Source organism: Schistocerca serialis, chromosome 2 (assembly GCF_023864345.2).
Source record: "Schistocerca serialis cubense isolate TAMUIC-IGC-003099 chromosome 2, iqSchSeri2.2, whole genome shotgun sequence".
Classification (NCBI taxonomy): Eukaryota; Metazoa; Arthropoda; class Insecta; order Orthoptera; family Acrididae; genus Schistocerca; species Schistocerca serialis.
Window position 1 is genome coordinate 976037527 of NC_064639.1, and position 19807 is coordinate 976057333.

General features: G+C 43.7%; 1 protein-coding gene across 6 annotated transcripts in view; it reads right to left on the bottom strand.

Moving 5' to 3' along the window:
* LOC126458384 (CD109 antigen-like) overlaps window positions 1–19807 on the bottom strand; it is a 260318-nt gene that overhangs the window by 133156 nt on the left and 107355 nt on the right. The window contains exon 1 of one of the 6 annotated variants that reach the window (XM_050095370.1): window positions 4547–4759. The exons of the other annotated variants lie outside the window; for them this stretch is intronic. The gene's annotated coding sequence lies outside the window, so the exon portion shown is untranslated. Of the gene's footprint in view, window positions 1–4546; window positions 4760–19807 lie in introns of those variants that run through there. 6 annotated transcript variants of the gene reach the window in all.

Here is a 19807-nt window from a genome sequence, read left to right on the forward strand (position 1 = left end):
ATACATTCTTCTTAGTATGACTCTTTTTACAGCCTTTATAACAAATTCAGAAAACATATATTAGACAACGGACAGATCTTTGATGAATATTCTACGCATATTATGCACATATAGCATTCATAAACTACAAAAATGCAATGGTGTGGCTACTGATGCAGAAATTGTTCACATTTTCTTTAGCCCTGTCGGAGGAGGGTATCAGCATGGCCAGTTTAAGACTCAGGCGACACAGGCCTCTATTCAGGATGGCAAGTTGAGAGGAGAGCCAGAGGTGCCAGAACAGTAAGATTTCTATACAAGATGTATCACAATTAGTAGTGGCTGGTTCGGATGCCACACTGAGAGGGGCACAAGGGGTGTCCAATTGCAAGATGTACAATGTGTATCACAATTAGTAGCAAAAACTGACACAGGTTAAATGTATAGGGGAAAGGGGGTAGGGGAATGATAAGTCACTTGGGAGGAAAAATGTTTTCAAACAGCCCTTAGTGTTAGCTCCATTCCACCCACGACTGTTGCAGAGAGGAGTGAGGAATGGAGAGCAATACCAGTACACCTGCACGAGATCAGACTGCCACGGGGAGTTGAGAAATGCAAGTTATGTGCTACCTACCTTTTTTAACATCTCTTATAGATTGTACATATGTCTTACTTAGGAATCTAGATATCAATGGCAAACAACTTAACCCAGATACACCTGAATTATTTGTTATTTGAATTTTACTGAAATCTTTAATTAATCAGTTAATTATGATAGAAATCATACATATATAATAATTTACACCTTTTATTTGCATAGTTTATGAATAATGCCTCATCCTCTGGAAGGACTTCTGCTTTCTTCACATGCATTTAACGGAATGTCACTATTTAAGAATCAACGCAGCAGTACGAAGCGAGAAACATGAAGTGGTACAGTACATTTAATACACTATGTTGTGAACTTTTCCTGACACTGGCAACACTGAAATTGTTTCGTCTTTCTCGAAACAGAAGCTAGCAGAAAATCTATGGCATAATGTTCCAACTGCAATAACTAGAATCAATTTTTGAAATTTAGTATGGGCTTTCTCTTTGCATGGCAGTTTGATTCTAGAATCATAGTGACAATTCCTCAACGAAATGCCACATGGTCAATTTTACCATTATCTTTGGTGCAGAGCTGCCATTCATTGTCCTTGGCTGTATTGACAAAATATACAGTGATGGGGAAGAACCATTTCTTACCCCTAATAGAGAGAGTGACAGAGTGAAATATTTTGGTGAGCTCTATCAATTCTATTCATAAACTTGTTGTAATGGTAAATGACTCTTGGGTACTGAACTGTTATCCACCTTTTATACTGATGTGAATATCGTATTGCTGTACGAGTTGGATTTATAATATCAAAGCTATGGCACTGTCACCACATTGCTGTCATTCAGTAAATCCACTGCCATATCTGAAGTTTGATGTCCCTCTATGTTTCTTTTCCACTTCATTTCCATTTGGTAGCATGCAACTCTTACCAATTCTGTTAGCTCTTATTGTACCTGTGGCCTGAATATTTCTTAGATGCAAGTAACACAGATGATGAAATGAAGTAAATCAATACAATCTATATGGCAGGTCTTTCAGCTAGTTGACATACATTGTAACTACTCTGTAACCATGGGCATTGTCAACATATTCCTCTGGCAATGTACCAGCATCCTAGTATGGCACAAACCATGTCACATATCCATTATTTGGCCCTCCACAACAGAACTTAAACCCATATCTTATAGTTTTGCCTCATTTAAAGGTCTTTGCCCCATGCTGCCCAAAATATAGTGAAAGCATAATTTCAGTGACTGGCCATTTAAGCACATGCTTCCAGGAGGATGTTAGCTTTATGCATACAAAAATCAGATACAATGTCTTCTGCCTCTTGCCTTTTGCTGTAAATCAGCCATGCAAATACCCATATTATCCCTTACTATACTGATACCTATAAGACATTCTGAGAGAATACACAAAGTTATTTCTCTAGTACAAATGTGCATTGAGATGTTATACTCACATCAACTAGAAGATCAGGCAGATAATCCATTTTCTGAAAACCAAGTTTTCTCACGCACACTGAATAATACTAACTCAACATTGGAAGCTAAGTGTTGTTTTCAACAGTGGTATGAGTTCTTTGGATGAAGTGTACGCTAATGTCATCTGTTCAAAGGTAGAATAAAGGAGCAGCATAAAAAGTTTTAAGCTACCCTGTAAAAATCTTCCCAGAAGAAAAACAGACGTATCCGGATTAAATGGCTACAATTTTAGTCCCATAGCAGCAAACAGAAATAAACGTTAGCATATTCCAATATATAGTTGTGATTAAATACACAAGGTTCAGAAGTTATTTTGCTCTCAAGAGTTTAAGATTGTCTGTACTTTCAGTAAAAGTCTCCTCAAAAATTATATGTTATGAACTGCTAACCATCTACACTGATCAACATTTTATGAACAAAATAATATCTACCGTAATTCACAAAAGACAGTATATTAATAACATTAAATTCCACTATTCAAAAATCCATTTTACTTAATTGGTAACTAATGACAGTAACTTACAAGTACTATAAAATGATACTAGTGAAGCTGCATGTATAAAATTCCTCCATTACCTGATAGAACAACAAATCAAACTGAAAATAATGCACTGGTAAGATGGTCACAGTGCCATGAAAAATCAACAAATGCGGGCATGTTTTGTACAGTTTAATTCCTTGCTATATTAAGGGGGTTAACTTTTGGGGCAAATTCAGATAAGGCCTCCAAATAAAAAGTGTTGAGTCAGTAGCTCATCCTTTTCCAGCAGCATCTTTCACACTAATATTAGTACCCTTCTTGTTTAATGTTATTCATGAGACACATTAAAGTCAATTGGAAATGAAGGTAATGTATGTATGTATATGACCTCACTATAAACCACAAGACACCCAAAAACTTCTAAACCAACAGAAATACATTCCCTGTTAAGTTTTGACTGTGTGTGTTATGAAATTCTTCTAGATAAGCTTAAGTATCATGGTATGAGTGGGACAGTGCATGAATGGCTTAATTCATATTTAAATTGAAGAATGTAGAAGGTTGAAATAAACGGTATAGATAGTCTGCAAAAACCAGCAGAGTCCTCTAAATGGGAAGGTATCAAGAACAGTGTTCAGTCTTGGGTCCCCTATTGTTCTTAATGTATGTTAATGGCTTGCCATTCTATATTCATCAAGATGTGCAGCTAGTTAAAGAAATTTGTTTTTGCTGATGATACAAGTATATAGTAATCACACCCAGCACGCAAGAATTAGCTGGGGAAGTTATTTTTAATGTCTTTCAGAAAATTGTTAAGTGGTTCTCTGCACATGGACTCTCACTAAATTTTAAAAAAACACAGAATTCTGTACAGTAAATGGCATAAAATACAGCCTTTGAACAGAAGTCTGATGGTAAGGCAGAGCATTCAAAATTTCTGGGTGTGCACATTGATAAGAAATTGAATTTGAAGAAACACATTGATAATCTGCTGAAACATTTAGACTCAGCTGGTTATGTTTTTAGGGTTATTGCAAATTTTGGTGATAAACATATCAGTAAATTATCCTACTATGCCTATTTTCATTCGCTACCGTCATATGGCATCATATTTTGGGGTAACTCATCAAGAGAAAAAGTATTCATTGCGCAAAACCGTGTAATCAGAGTAATAACTGGAGCCCACCCAAGATCACCTTGCAGTCATTTATTTAAGGACCTTGGGATGTTCACAGCATCTTCGCAATACTTACGAAATTGTAATTAACAACAGCAAAATGCATGGCTACAACAGTAGACGAAAGGATGATCATCAGTATTCTGGGTTAAATCTCACTTGGGCACAGAAAGGGGTTAATTATGCTGCCACAAAAATCTTTGGTCACTTGCTAAATAGCTTTAAAAGTCTGACAGCCAACAAACATCTAAAAATAAATTAAAAGATTTTCTGAATGACAATTCCATGTACCCAATAGATGAATTTTTTGATATGAAGTAGTAACTGAAAAAAAAATTACAATGTGTACTGAAAATTTAAGTTATGACACGTTCCACGTCATTACGAAATGTATTCATGAGCTAAGCCACAAGTAATAATGTAATGTAATGTAATGCGTGTCCACGTTTTAATGGGTGAATAACATCTGATTAGCATTTAAAAAATAATCTTCGATGTATCACTTCAGAATAAGTTTGAAGTAAGTCACAAAGTGCAATGAATACTATCAGTAGGCCTAAGTCACATATTATTTTTTTATTCGGTTAAATCAGTCCAGAGTTCGAAAGAACGCAAGAGCACACTATCTCCAGTACGACAATGGCTCGTTAAAGCACAGTGGTCTTCACACCAACATTCACGGTGATGACTGCTGTCTTCATACTGTTACAACAGAAGCTTGCTCTACAATATGTACTTGTTACATATCACATTGTTGCGAGAGATAGTCGGTTTCTGGGTATAAACAATTAGACAGTTTGTATTTCAATTTACAGATACAATACCTGTACGCGAGCCGATTTCTTTTTAATAGAGTGATTGCTCGCTTGCTCATTATCAAACGACGTATTATATATGACACACCACTGTCAGAACTGGTCTTTATTAAAATTTGTGTCCACAGAAATAGGAGAACGCGAAATCACTACTTCGTTATCAACAAACTCTTCCCAACAGTGGAGACTTGCCAACAGTTAACCTTCCCAACAGTAAAGAGCCGTTTTCATGCACAGATTTACTGGCCGACCGACCGACCTACTCATTTTGCGGGTGTACCAGTAAATGTGCGTTGTGCAAAGTGCGATAACGAAGCAGCATTGCGTCAGTGACCAGGCCTGCTGTCGTCTCGTGACGTCTATCCAAAGAAGTGTGTTAGCCTCTCAACATCAGTTCTTTGAATTTAAAGCATCGTAAGCACAAGGGTGCTTTTCTCCAGCACCGCCAGTTGGAAAACTGCCATTTGGTCGAAAATTCCATTGCTTGGAATAGGGAAATAAAAAGACTGCTTGGAACACGATCGAATGTCTCAGCGAAACATTTCTACTCAGTGATCGATTCAGTCGCACCAGAGAACCCAATCCATTCCACGTACACAGAGCTCACACCATTATGGAGCTACCACTAGCTTCCACAGTGCCTTCTTGACAACCTGCGTCCATGAGTTCATGGGATCTGTGCCACTCTCTAACACTACCATCAGCTCTTACCAACTGAAATCGGAACTCATCTAACCAGACCACGGTTTTCCACTCGTCTGTGGTCCAGCTGATATTGCCACGAGCCCAGGAGAGACGCTGCAGGCGATGTCGTGCTGTTAGCAAAGCACTCGCGTCGGTCGTCTGCTGCCATAGCTCATTAACGCCAAATTTCGTCGTACTGTCGTAACGGATACGTTCGTCGTACGTCCCACATTGATTTCTGCGCTTATTTCAAGCAGTGTTATTTGTCTTTTAGCACTGACAACCCTAAGCAAACGCTGCTGCTCTAGGTCGTTAGGTGGAGACTGTCGGTCACTATGTTATCCGTGGTGTGATGCAATGCCTGAAATTTGGTATTTTCGGCACACTCTTGACACTCTGGATCTTGGAATATTGAATTCCTAACTATTCCCAAAATGGAATGTTCCCTGTGTCTTGCTTCAATTACCATTACGCATTCGAAGTCTGTTAAATCACGTTGTGCGGCCATAACCACGTCGGAAACCTTTCCGCACGAATCACCTGAGTACAAATGACAGCTTTGCTTTTTTTTTTTTTTTTTTTTCCTTTATTGTGATTTCATTCCCCTGCCCCATATGGGCAGGGGAAGGCTGTCAGCGGCACAATCTTCAGCCGAGTGACATGACAACTAAAATATGAATAAAATGTTACATACATAAGGCGATAAAAAAGGGGAACATAAAACAGAGTAATGGGAGAAAATGGAGGTAAAAATAGACTGACATGGAGACGTTCATGGGGGACAGTTAAAAAAAGTCACCATAAAGTTAAAAAACACAGTCGGCGACTCTTAAAACACAGAGAAGACTGAATGGACATGCACAGGTTAAAAGTCGGCCACAGTATTAAAAACACTCCAGAACAACACACTTAAAACCACTTGGAGCACACACGACGAAGAATAAAACTGCCAGGTGGGACCTGTCGAGGGAAAGGTCAGAGAGGATGGAAAAGGAGGGGAGAGCAAGGGGCAGCAGGGAAAGCGGCGGGATGAAGAGAGTATGGGCGTCAGCGGGTACACGAAGAGGCAGGAGACACGTGGGGCGGGAGATGAAGAGTGAAAACAGGACAGGAGGGAGTGCAGAGACACTGAAAGGGGGCACAAGAGAGGGAGGGGCAAGCCGCTCAGGTGGAGGGAGAGGGAGGAGAGGGAGTCCTGAGGAGGAGGCAGGAAGAGGGGGTTAGAGTTGGTAGGAAGGGTAGATGTCAGGGCGGAGCTCGTCATCCGGCAGGGGTAGATGGTGGAAGTTGCGTTAGGAAAGGAGATGGAGGGTGTGGAGATGGAGAGAGGGTGGGACACAACGGTAAAGGCGCGGCAACTGGTTGGGGGTGGAGAGGGGATCAAGGCGGCGGACAATATATAGTGTGTGGATGTGTTCAAGGAAAAGGAGAAGGTGGGGGAAGGGGATGAGGTCGTAGATGATGCGCGTGGGGGACGGAAGGCGGATGCAGAAGGCGAGGTGGAGCGCATGGCGTTCGAGGATTTGGAGGGCTTTATAGAACCGGGGAGGGGCGGAAATCCAAGCTACGCTGGCATAACAGAGGATGGGGCGGATCAAGGATTTGTAGGTGTGGAGGATGGTGGAAGGATGCAGACCCCACGTCCGGCAGGACAGGAGTTTCAGGAGGCGGAGGCGGTTGCGAGCTTTGTTTTGGATGGTAAGGAGATGGGGAGTCCAGGTGAGGTGGCGGTCGAGTGTGAGGCCAAGGTACTTGAGGGTAGGAGTGAGGTGGATAGGACGGCCATAAATGGTGAGGTAGAAATCACGGAGGAGGAAGGAGCGGGTGGTGCGGCCTATGATGATCGCCTGAAAGCTTCGCCAATACACTGCCCTTTTAGACCTTGTGTACGGAACACTACTGCCAGCTGTACGTGAGCGGATCACTCCCATGACTTTTGTCACGTCAGTGTAACAGCTCGGTAGCGTTCACAGTTATCAGTCACTTTTGGAAGTAATTATTACATGCTTCTTGAAGTCTGAGGATATTTCGCTTCACACGTATCTTGCACACCACGGGGAATAGCTTTTCTCACGACTGGCCCTCCCAAGGATTTTAATGATTCAGTAATGGGTCTCTCGGCCTATCCATGAGCAATGCGTTACATTTGTTTGTGTTCAGAGTCAACTGCCAATCTTTGAACCAAGCGTTAATCCTCTGCAGATCTTCCTGCGTTTCGCTACTATTTTCTAGTGCTGCAACATACTACGAGGCGGCCGGAACTTTGATGACATAGGTAACGTATAAGTTTAAAGACTACAAATGTTTGGGGGAGAGTACAGCAACAGAGTTGCAGAAAACGAAACACTTGTGTCATTGTTGGAAGCGTAAAAAAAAGGAGAGAGAGAGAGAGAGAGAGAGAGAGAGAGAGAGAGAGAGAGAGCAGCCGAACACCAAACTGTCAGCTATGAAGCGCAAAGGAAGGGAATTGACATTTTTAGAGTTCCAGTAGTTCGTAAGCTATTCATTTCTTGTATGTTTGGTACATTTATTATATGATATGTGCCACAGACATTTACAGTCCTTTTACTTTTAATTTGAAATGAGTGTCTTAAACTTGTAGGGGACATACATAAATACATAGAGTTCACATGAATGTCATTTTTGCATTCGTTTTGATTTATGTCTTTCCTCAAGATCCTGTAAATGACGTTGCATGTTCCGAACATGTTTTCACATAGTAACTGTGGAGGTACTGCTGCACTGATTAGAGGTGTTCTGCCAGTATCTAGAAACCTTGACACAGGTAAGAGCCTCTACTCACGACTTACAGCTTCTTCGATCACAGCAATTTCTTTTTCTGTCGAATGTGGTGCCCACGTTCACATTTCAAGACATCATAGCCGTGTCATGGATATGGAAAATCCTAAGGCGACTCTTGTGTTCCACCATCAACAGAGATTTACGGCTGGGGAGTAGGGAGGAGATGGATAGTGACAGGGGGAGGATGACGTAAACAGACAGAGGGGGAGTGGAAGAGACAGACAGTGACAGGGGGCGGGGGAGATGGAGGTAGAGAGAGAAGAGGGGAAAAACGGAGATAACGGCAGGAGGAGATGGAAAGAGTGTGGGTAGGGGGAATGCACAGAGAAAGGGGAGAAAAGGAGGACAGAGAAAGGGGAGAGCAGAAGATGTGAGCAAGATTCGCGTCATATGCGCGCGCGAACGAAGCCGCGTCACGGGTATAGTTGTAGCATTATATGCATTCTCTCCATGAGACTGTGTAGATGTTATGTAACCAGGCCAGCCAGGACTTTTTTCCCCACACTTGTACTTCTTTCACCTCTGTCAATGAATTCTTAATGTGAGAAGTACCAAGTGGTTCGAAGCCCATTTTAAACCGCAGGATCCCTTGCAAGCCAAGTCAGCTATTAGTATCGCTTCCGATGGCTTCATTCAATTTATCGAAATTATACTTCTGTAATACACACCGCGAGCCGTGACGACAACGATTTTATATCGCTGGTGCCAATCCAAGGCCCGGCGCTTGTTTTAAAACCATTATTCAGTTATCTGTCATCTGGGTGATCTAGACCGGTGGTCCCTAACTTTTCTTCAAATGTGTGTGAGAACTTATGGGACTTAACTGCTAAGGTCATCAGTCCCTAAGCTTACACACTACTTAACCTAAATTATTCTAAGGACAAACACACACACCCATGCCCGAGGGAGGACTCGAACCTCCACCGGGACCAGCCGCACAATCCATGACTGCAGCGTCTAAGACCGCTCGGCTAACCCCGCACCCCAACTTTTCTGAGACCACTACTCAATCAGATACCAGCTAGTACTCACTCCCCTCCCCCACAATAAGCAACATTAGCAACTAACTGCACTGAAGAATGAAAAAGAATTTTCTTTGAAAACTTCCATTTTTTATATCATCAATGGCGAACGATAAATGATATTTGTGTTTTGCGGGTGTTTTGCTAAACCGCGAACTTACGAGTCAATCTGACACTTTTAACTGCTTATTCCGAACAACCTATACAATGATGAAACAAGTCTCAGTGCATTGCGAGTGCTATCTACAACTAGTTGTCAGAAAAGGAAGCTAACTCTCCACATTGAGGATAGACACTTGTTACAAAACATGCTTTCTCTTGATCACTCCTCTTCCTGGCCACTTGCTTCACCACACCCTGCACCCACATTTAAAATCACTATAAGTGTGTGCACCATACGTAGTCTTACTGTTTGCATATCTCTTGACTGCTGGACTCCTTACTTTTGGACTGGAAAATCAAGATTTCAGACCCCCGATGGTGTGTGTCTGACTACTGCCAATAATAAACAGTGTAGTCCCCCACAGCAGTGAAGCAGCAATTAAATGGATATTGTTGTGCAGTCACTTAGTTCATCTACTGTTGCGAGGTGAACAACTAAACTATTTCTGGCCCATTGCAGGAACTACCTACAACTCGGAGATGACACTTTCATGAGATATTTAAGTACATTTTATGTATATTTAGCAATTTTGCTGTCATAGATGCATGTGTAGGTGGACTATGTAAGGAACATGCTCATACATTCGTTTCACACGCTGTAACATCCACAACATTGTGTCCGTGCGTTAATGGCAGTATTTGGAAAAAAAAATTAAAAAGTAATTATTGGTAACTTACACTGAGGTGATGAAAGTCCAGGAACAGCGTTATGCACATACACAGATGGCCGTGGTATTGGGTATATACGGAATAAGAGGGCTTTGCATTGGCGGAGCTACCATTTGTGCTGAGGTGACTCACGTGAAAAAGTTTCCGACGTGATTATGGCTCCACGACGGGAAGTAACACACTTTGAAAGCAGAATAGTAGTTGGAGCTAGACGCACAGGGCATTCAATTTCGGAAAGCGTTAGGAAATTCAGTATTTCGAAATCCACAGTGCCAAGTGTGTGCCTAAAATACCAAATTTCAGACATGACCTCTCGCTGCGGACAAAGCAGTGACCGATGCCCTTAAGACCCAGAGCAGCGGCGTTTGCGTAGAGTTGTCAGTGCTAACACACAAACAACACTACTTGAAATAACAGCGTAAATCAATGTGGGACGTACGACGAATGTATCCGTTAGGACAGTGCAGCGAATTTTGATGTTAATTGCCGGCCGGAGTGGCCGAGAGGTTCTAGGCGCTTCAGTCTGGAACCGCGCGACCGCTACGGTCGGAGGTTCGAATCCTGCCCCGGGCATGGATGTGTGTGATGTAATTAGGTTAGTTAGGTTTTAGTAGTTCTAAGTTCTAGGGGACTGATGACCTCAGAAGTTAAGTCCCATAAAGCTCAGAGCCATTTTCAACCATTTTTTTTTTCTTTGACGTTAATGTGCTATGGCAGTACACGACTGAAGGAGTGCCTTTGCTAATACGAGGGTTGTTTTCTAAGTAAGGGCCGTTCGCGCGTATAGTCCCATAGTTCGCGTGGACGCCGCAACAAAACACCGCGCCACTTGCCGGCACCTTCCCGTTCACACTGATGCAAGTTGCAGCTCTGTAGCTGACGTGTACGCATCGCTGTGCTACTTTATAATGTTTACGATTATTGAATCGCCCGCCGCGTGTGAGATACGGTCAGCGATACGTTTTTTGACCGCGAGAAGCCTATCAGCCTATCATCGTCAGTTAACAGAAGTTTATGGCTTGAATGTAATGAGTGAAGGTAAAGTGCGTCAATGGGTTAGAGAGTTTAAAAATGGCCGTCAAAACGTCCATGACGAAGAACGCTCAGGCCGGCCCTCTGTGATCACTGATGATTTGGTGGCTGCAGTCGAAACAAAGATTCGTGAGGACAGAAGATTCACAATTTCCACTCTTTCTTTGGAATTTCCACAAGTTTCAAGATCGGTTTTGTACAAAATTGTGTCTGCAAACCTAAACTTTAAGAAACTGTGTTCTCGGTGGGTACCCAGACTCCTCACAGAGGACCACAAAGGGAAGAGATTTGCCACTTCATTGGACTTTTTGATTCGTTACGAGGAAGAAGGGGATGACATGTTGAGTCAAGTTGTCACTGGAGATGAAACATGGGTATCCCATATCACTACCAAAAGCAAGCGACAATCGATGGAATGGCGACACACAACCTCACCCGTCAAGGTCAAAGCCAAACAGACGCTGTCAAAGGGCAAGATTATGGCAACTGTGTTCTGGGACCGGCGCGGTGTTTTGCTAGTGGACTTCATGCCGCGAGGAACGACAATCAACTCAGATGCCTACTGTGCAACTCTAAAGTAGCTCCGCAGAGCAATTCAAAACAAAAGGCGCGGCATGCTGACAAAGAGAGTTTTGCTCCAGCACGATCACGCTAGGCCTCACACCTCTCAAAAGACTCGGGATTTGATTGATTCTTTTGGCTGGGAAGTTTTGGACCATGCACCATGCACCATACAGCCCCGACCTTGCTCCTAGCGATTTTCACCTTTTCCGGTACCTGAAACACCATCTTAGCGGACAGCGCTTCAATGACGACGATGAAGTGAAAGCGGCCGTGAACTCTTGGCTGTCGGAGCAGGCGGCCGAATTCTTTGAAGAGGGAATTAAAAACTTAGTTGTACTGTATGCAAGTGCTTAAATAAACAAGGCAACTATGTAGAAAAATAGGTAAAAGTGTGTAGAATCAGAAAATAAAGTTTTTTTACAAAAGTATTTGTATCGTTTTTTAAAAATAAAAACGGCCCTTACTTAAAAAACAACCCTCCTATCACGACAGCGCCTCTCCCGGGCTCGCGACCATATCGGTTGGACCCTGGACGATTGGAAAATGGTGGCCTAGTCAGACGAGTCACAATTTCAGTTGGTAAGACCTGATGGTAGGGTTCGAGTTTGGTGCAGACCCCATGAAGTCACGGACTCAGGTTGTCCAGAAGGCACTGTGCACAAGCTGGCAATGGCTCAATAATGGTGTGGGCTGTGCTTACGTGGAATGGACTGTGTCCTCCCGTCCAAATGAACCCATCATTGATTGAAAATGCTCATTTGCAGCCTTTCATGGATTTAATTTTTATGGATGACAGTGTGCAATGTCACCAGGTCACAATTGTTCGCGACTGTTTTGAAGATCATTCTGGCCGGTTCCAGTGAATGATTTGACCACCCAGATCGCCCGACAAGAATCCAGTCGTACATTTACGGGACATAATCGAGAGATCAGTTCGTGCACAACATCCTGCACCGGCAACACTTTCGCAATTACAGACAGCTGTAGCGGCTGCATGGCTCAATGTTTCAGTAAGGGACTTCAGCGAAGTGTTGAGTCCATGCCACGTCCAGTTGCTGCACTACGCTGGCCAAATGGAGGTCGCACACGATGTTAGGATGTACTCCATGACTTTTGTCACCTCAGTGTAAATGAAGGGGTGAAGGATATTCTGTCGGAAGCTGAGCCGCAGCAGGGAAGTGCACTGGCAACGCCGCCTAGCATCCCCACGCAACCTGCACTGCGCAGTATTACGCTCACGCAGGTAGCGGCGTCGGCGTCTGCCTCCCAGACTCCCACTGCTGTTAAGCTGCTCTGTTCGTTCAGCCTGCGGCTGCAGTAGTGAAGGAAGACAAGCAGCCATCCACCGTAACACGAAGTACAGACTTTTACGAAATCTACAGTTAGTATTCACATTACATTTCTGCAAACTTTATCGCGCAGACAAATTTTTACTGTCCAGTACAGAGTAAATCAAAACGAGATAAAATTGTAGAGGGGTAGGACGCACGGTGGCAGAAAATGGATGCGATTGACGAAATAATAAGTAGAATATCTATGGGTTACGGAGGTTTTGAAAAGACGAAAAGTTTCGTTAACACCGAAACAAATTCCGACAGAATTAAGAGATTCCCCAAAAGTTATATCCGAAGTGTAGAGCTGAATGGCAGCAAAATATGGTTAGTCCAAATGAAAGAGGAAAAAAATATACTTTGATAGTTCTGTATTGTGGCCAAGGAGATTAATGTTAAAACGTGAAATTCACTGAAATGCTGACGGATGAAGTATTTCCTAAAAACAAAAAAACAAAACAAAAAAAATAGTTCAAATGGCTCTGAGCACTATGGAACTTAACATCTATGGTCATCAGTCCCCTAGAACTTAGAACTACTTAAACCTAACTAACCTAAGGACATCACACAACACCCAGTCATCACGAGGCAGAGAAAATCCCTGACCCCGCCGGGAATCAAACCCGGGCGTGGGAAGCGAGAACGCTACCGCACGACCACGAGGTGCGGACATTTCTTAAAACATGAGAGGACAGAAAACTAGTGGAAAGGATGAGAATGAGGAAGGAGAGGACTCTAAATGTTAGATGACATTCGACAAGGATGTAGTTAGCAGAAGATTACGGAGGAAGCTCAGAACATACAACAGGCACCAACTAGACGCTCTCCAGTTTTGTAAGACAGAGATACCAAAGAAGGGAATTGAAAAGATGGGACAGCAACGTCAACAACAACGAGCGGACAAGTGAGGACCGTTATTCTCTCCCCCCCCCCCCCCTTACGGAAAAAACCCCCCTCAACCGAAAAAACAGAGATGATCATTGCAAAGCGAGCTCTCATCCTGCCACAGAGACAGGCTCATCATCAATTCAGTGTTAGTTTGAAGTAGGCCACAACATGCAATGGATATGGACTAATGGCAAGTGTGTCTAGCGCCGTTTGTCGTGAAATATCAAAGCTACTTTTATTATGTACTTCACTTTCAGGCCACACAAACTGTATCATTTCTCGTTTAAATTTCTTAGTAATTCATCAACGTACACCTATTTCACAGGTCGCTGCTATAATCTTCGCAACTGAAAATGTCAGATGGGTCTGGGTTGTACCTTCGATGCTCTATGTCGTTTTGGCCGCTATTAATATCTACTTAAATATGAATAAAGAAACTACTCGCACGCATCTGAACGTTACAAAATATACTCTCTCATTTACGTACATAGTAGTTGGTGCGTACCTGTTGGAAAGTGGTAGAACTAGTATGTTTGCCAATTAATAAACAACTGTGAGTTTGATTTTGTAAAAATTGTTCCTCTTTACCTTCACCCTCGCCCCTCCCAAGAAACTAATACCAGTAGAAACCACTGCCCACCCACCTCCGTCCCGCTCCAGTTGCTTCGATCCTACACTATGTTATCAAAAGTATCCGGACACCCCCGAAAAAAAAAGTTTTTCATATTAGGTGCATTGTGCTGCCACCTACTGCCAGGTACTCCATATCAGCGACCTCAGTAGTCATTAAACATCGTGAGAGAGCAGAATGGGGCGCTCCGCGACACTTATAGACTTCGAACGTGGTCAGGCGATTAGGTGTCACTTGTGTCAGACGTCTTTACGCGAGGTTTCCACACTCCTACACCTCCCTAGGTCCACTGTTTCCGATGTAATAGTGACGTGGATATGTGAAGGGACACGTACAGCGCAAAAACGTACAGGCCGACCTCGTCTGTTGACTGACAGAGACCGCCAACAGTTGAAGAGGGTCGTAATGTGTAACACGCAGACATCTATCCAGAACATCACACAGTAATTCCAAACTGCTTCAGGTGCCACCGCAAGTACTATGACAGTTAAGAAGGAGGTGAGAAAACTTGGATTTCATGGTCGAGCGGCTGCTCATAAGCCACCCATCACGCCGGTAAATGCCGAACGAAGCCTCGCGTGGTGTAAGGAGCGTAAACACTGGACGATTGAACAGTGGAAAAACGTTGTGTGGAGTGACGAATCACGGAACACAATGTGGCGATCCGATGGCAGTGTGTGGGTGTGGCGAATGCTCGGTGAACGGCATCTGCCAGCGTTGTTTTGCGTGGCACTATCACAGCACAGGCCTACATTGATGTTTTAAGCACCTTCTTGCTTCCCACTGTTGAAGAGCAATTCGGGGTGGGCGATTGCATCTTTCAAAACACGATCGAGCACCTATTCATTATGCACGGCCTGTGGCGGAGTGGTTACACGACAATAACATCCCTGTAATGGACTGGTCTGCACAGCGTCCTGACCTGAATCCCATGGAACACCTTTGCGATGTTTTGGTACGCAGACTTCGTGCCAGGCTTCACCGACCGACACCGATACCTCTCCTCAGTGCAGCACTCCGTGAAGAATGGACTGCCATTCCCCAGGAAACCTTCCAGCACTTGACTGAACGTCTGCCTGCGAGAGTGGAAGCTGTCATCAAGGTTTAGCGTGGGCCATCACCATATTGAATTCCAGCATTACCGACGGAGGGCGCCACGAAATTTAAAATCATTTTCAGCCAGGTGTCTTGATACATTTGATCAAATAGTGTAGGTACGCTCTTGATACCTGTTTGGGAAGACGGTGGTTAGAATCCCCGTCCGGCCATCCAGATTTAGGGTTTTCGTGATTTCCCTAAATCGTGAAAGTCGAATCCTGAGATGGTTACTTCGAAAGGGCACGGCCGATTCCCTGACCCAATTCGACTTTGTTCTCCTTGTGTGATTCTCTCGCTGTCGACACGATGTTAAACCCTAATCTTGCTTTCTTCTTCTTCTTCTTCTTCTTCTTCCTCCTGATATCGTATCTGATATAATACAAGAACACGTATGTCAACTATTCCTCCACTGCTCAAGTTCGTAGTTTTGACGAACCTTGTCGCAATAGGGATACGGTTCATAGTCGAAAAATAGACGCAAACTCGTTGTGTCGAGTCAAGCAGTTCTGTAGTAAAGCGAGCAGCCTCGTTTGTACAGTCTCCAGCTTTTACTTCATAACTTTATTTTCTAGGTTCACTGTGACTTTCACTGGTAATTCAGCAAACGTCGCATACAAGTTTATAGCGAAATCCACTAACTCTTGGATCCAAAACGCAAACGTAAATCTGAGCCGCACCAGATGGTTAGTTTGTACGGAGTGTTTTACTACGCGTGATCGTTCTGGAGGGTGTACGCCTTGCCCACCGACCTCCGAACTGACTCACCCGCTCAATTAAATGGGAACTGGACTCAGAACCACAATGCAGCTTGGCATTTCCCACAGTAATAAATCAGTGCCAGAGATGAAAGATGCGATACTTGCCCAGAGGAATGCTTGGACAGACGACTGAGTGCTGAACTCCAAACCCTTGAGTCTGACGCTTAACAACCGAACCACACTCATATTGAATATTGTTCCGAGCTAATACGATCCTCCTCTCCCGTTTACAAACTGTGCAGATATACTCTGTAAACAAAATATATACACTGCGCAAAATAATTAAAAGGTCTTTTTTGTAAAAAAAAAAAAAAAGTCATTTTCCCAGTTGCAACGAAGAAGTTGAAATTTGGCTCGGAGGAGCCTACAACCTTCTTCTGTAATCGTACAGAAGCGTCACCCACGCTCACGCCGACGCTTTAAACAGCATAGTGCCTACACATGAAAAGAAGAAACGTCATAGCTTAGAAGTTCATGTGACTTGTAAGGTGGGTTAATGGTATTACACTTATTACACTGGCACCAAATTTCATCACAACTCTGCCCAACGCCATCGCATCCGTGTTACACGATGGGAAGGTCGTCATACCCCTCCCTCTCTAACCACATCTCAATCCTCCTCGTGACATCTCTGCATTGGAGGTCCGAACCGCGACGCGCGTCGTTGATATCACGCGTTTTCCTACAGGTGGCCGGAGAAAACATTTCCGACACACCGCCGCTCAGAATACACACGAAAAGGACTCAGGAGGTCGCATAAAGAATGCCAATGAAATCGCCCAGCATTCATTTTCTAAACGTCCTATATGAGAATAGTTAATCTTGTAAGGTTCTCATATGTTTTCTGCTATTCTAAATGCGAGGGCTGTTCAATGAAGAATGATAATTTTTTATGGTCATAGTTTCTCGCGCTAAAATTTAATCTTATGATATGCTGTTAGCTTAATGTGCAACAAACACTCCGTAGTAGTTTCATTGTTGGAAGTCCCGGTTCCTGCCTGTGAGAGGCAGGCAAGATCAGACATGTTCAGTATTGCCTACCGCCGCAATGGAGGTAACACGAGAGGAACAATATGCGGTTTTGAAATTCTGCTTTTGTCTCAACAAATCTTCAGATGAGGCCTGTACAATGTTACATGAGGCCTACGGAGAGTCTGTCCGTCCCTACAGCACAGCTCGAAAGTGGTTTAAAATGTTTAAAGAGAGGGGACAATCAATTTCAGAAGAAAAATCAATACTGCTGCTGTCACTGTGAGAGAGGTTCGACGAATTACCTTAAGATCGCCTTCTGAAATACTGAACATTTCATTGGGTGTCACCCACACATTGGTGACAGGAAAACTACACATTTTTTACGAGGTTCAAACAGGAGCAGCTGCAGTAATGGATAGGAACTGTGATTGTTGTGTACAGATGCGAGCTGAGTTGGCGACCCTTCGCTCACAGCTCCAGGCTGCTTTGGCTTCCTTCACACAGTTTGAGGCTGCTGCCAAGGGGCGTCTGTTGAGGATCAAACGTGGGGATGCGAGGGATGTCGAGCACGTCCCACGTGTCTTCCGATCGGTCCACTGCTGTGGCTGCCCTGGGTACTGCCTGCACTGAGGTTGACCCCTCACCCACGGTCGAGTGGGAGATCGTTCCAAAGTCTGGCAGGCAGCGAAAAACTTTCTGAGGGGCCAGAGGAAGCTTCTCGACCCGTAAGGTCTGGGCATTCACAGAGGGTGGGTTTGCTGGTAGTTGGGAGCTCCAACGTTAGGTGCGTAATGGGGCCCCTTAGGAACATGGCTGCCAAGGAGGGGAAGGAAGCCAGTGAGCACTCCGTGTGCATTCTGGGGGGAGTCATTTCAGATGTGGAAAGGGTGCTTCCAGATGCCATGAAGAGTACAGGGTGCAGGCAACTGCAGGTGGTGGCTCATGTCGGTATCAATGACATGTGTCGTTTTGGTTCGAAGGAGATTCTGTCCGGTTTCGGGCGGCTAGCAAAAATGGTAAAGACTGCCAGCCTTGCTTCCGAGATGAAGGCGGAGCTCACCATCTGCAGCATCGTCCATAGAACCGACTGTGGTCCTTTGGTGCAGAGCCGAGTGGAGGGTCTGAATCAGAGGCTCAGGCGGTTCTGTGACCGTGTAGGTTGCAGATTCCTTGACTTGCGCCATCGGGTGGTGGGTTTCCGGGTTCAGTTTAATAGGTCACGAGTCCACTACAAACAGGAGGCGGCTACACGGGTAGTTGGGGCTGTGTGGAAGAGACTGGGCAGTTTTTTAGATTAGAGGGTCTCAGGAAACCACAGAAGGGACGTCCGTCTAAGAGTGGGCAGGTAAAACACAGTAAGGTAGTTGTAGAAACGATTGGTATTGTAGTTGTAAATTGTCGTAGCTGTGTTGGGAAAGAACCAGAGCTCCAAGCCCTAATAGAAAGCACTGAAGCTCAAAATTGTTTTAGGTACAGAGGGCTGGTTAAAGCCGGAAATAAGTTCAGCCGAAATTTTTTCAAACGATCTAACAGCGTTCAGAAAGGATAGATTAAATACAGTTGGTGGTGGAGTACTTATTGCTGTCAGAGGTAGTTTGCCTTGTAGTGAAATTTAAGTAGATAGTTTGTGTGAAATAGTATGGGTAGAGGGTACACCTGACAGTCGGACTAAACTATTAACTGGATCATTTTACCGCCCCCCCCCCTCCCCCGACTCAAAAGATATAGTTGCTGAACAGTTCAAAGAAAATTGAGTCTCATTTCAAATTAAGTACCCCGCTCATACAATTATAGTCGGTGGTGGCTTTAATCTACCCTCGACATGCTGGAAAAAGTATACGTTTAAAGCCGGCGGCAGGTATAAAACGTCATCCGAAATTGTACTGGATGCTTTCTCAGAAAATTATTTTGAACAATTAGTTCATGAGCCCACTCGAAGTGTAAATGGTTGCGACAGCGTACTTGGCCTTTTAGCAACAAATAATCCTTGACAAATAGTGAGTATTGTGACGAATACAGGGATTAGCGGCCACAAGGCAGTTGCTGCTAGGCTGAATACCGTAACACCTACAACCATAAAAAAACGCAAAGTATATCTATTTAAAAAAGCTGATAAAAATGCTCTTAACACCTTTTTAACATACAGTCTTCACTCCTTCCGATCTGATCATGTAAGTGTAGAAAAGTTTTGGAAAGTTTTCAAAGAGATAGTATAGACAGCAATTGAGAGATACATACCACATAAATTGATAAGTGATAGTACTGATCCCCCATGGTACACAAAACTGGTCAGATCGTAGTTGCAGAAGCAACGAAAAAAGCATGCCAAATTTAAAAGAACGCAAAATCCCCAAGATTGGCAAAGTTTTACAGAAGTTCGAAATATGGCGCGTACTTCAATGCGAGATGCTTTTAATAATTTCCACAACGAAATTCTGTCTCGAAATCTGGCAGAAAACCCAAAGAGATTCTGGTCATACATAAAGCACAACAGTGGCAAGACGCAATCAATACCTTCACTGCGCGATAACAACGGTGAAGTCACTGATGGCAGTGCCACTAAAGCAGAATTATTAATCACTGTTTTACGAAACTCCTTCACCAAAGAAGTCGAAGTCTCGGAGTAACAAAGCAGTTTATATCACTTAATAAAGGCA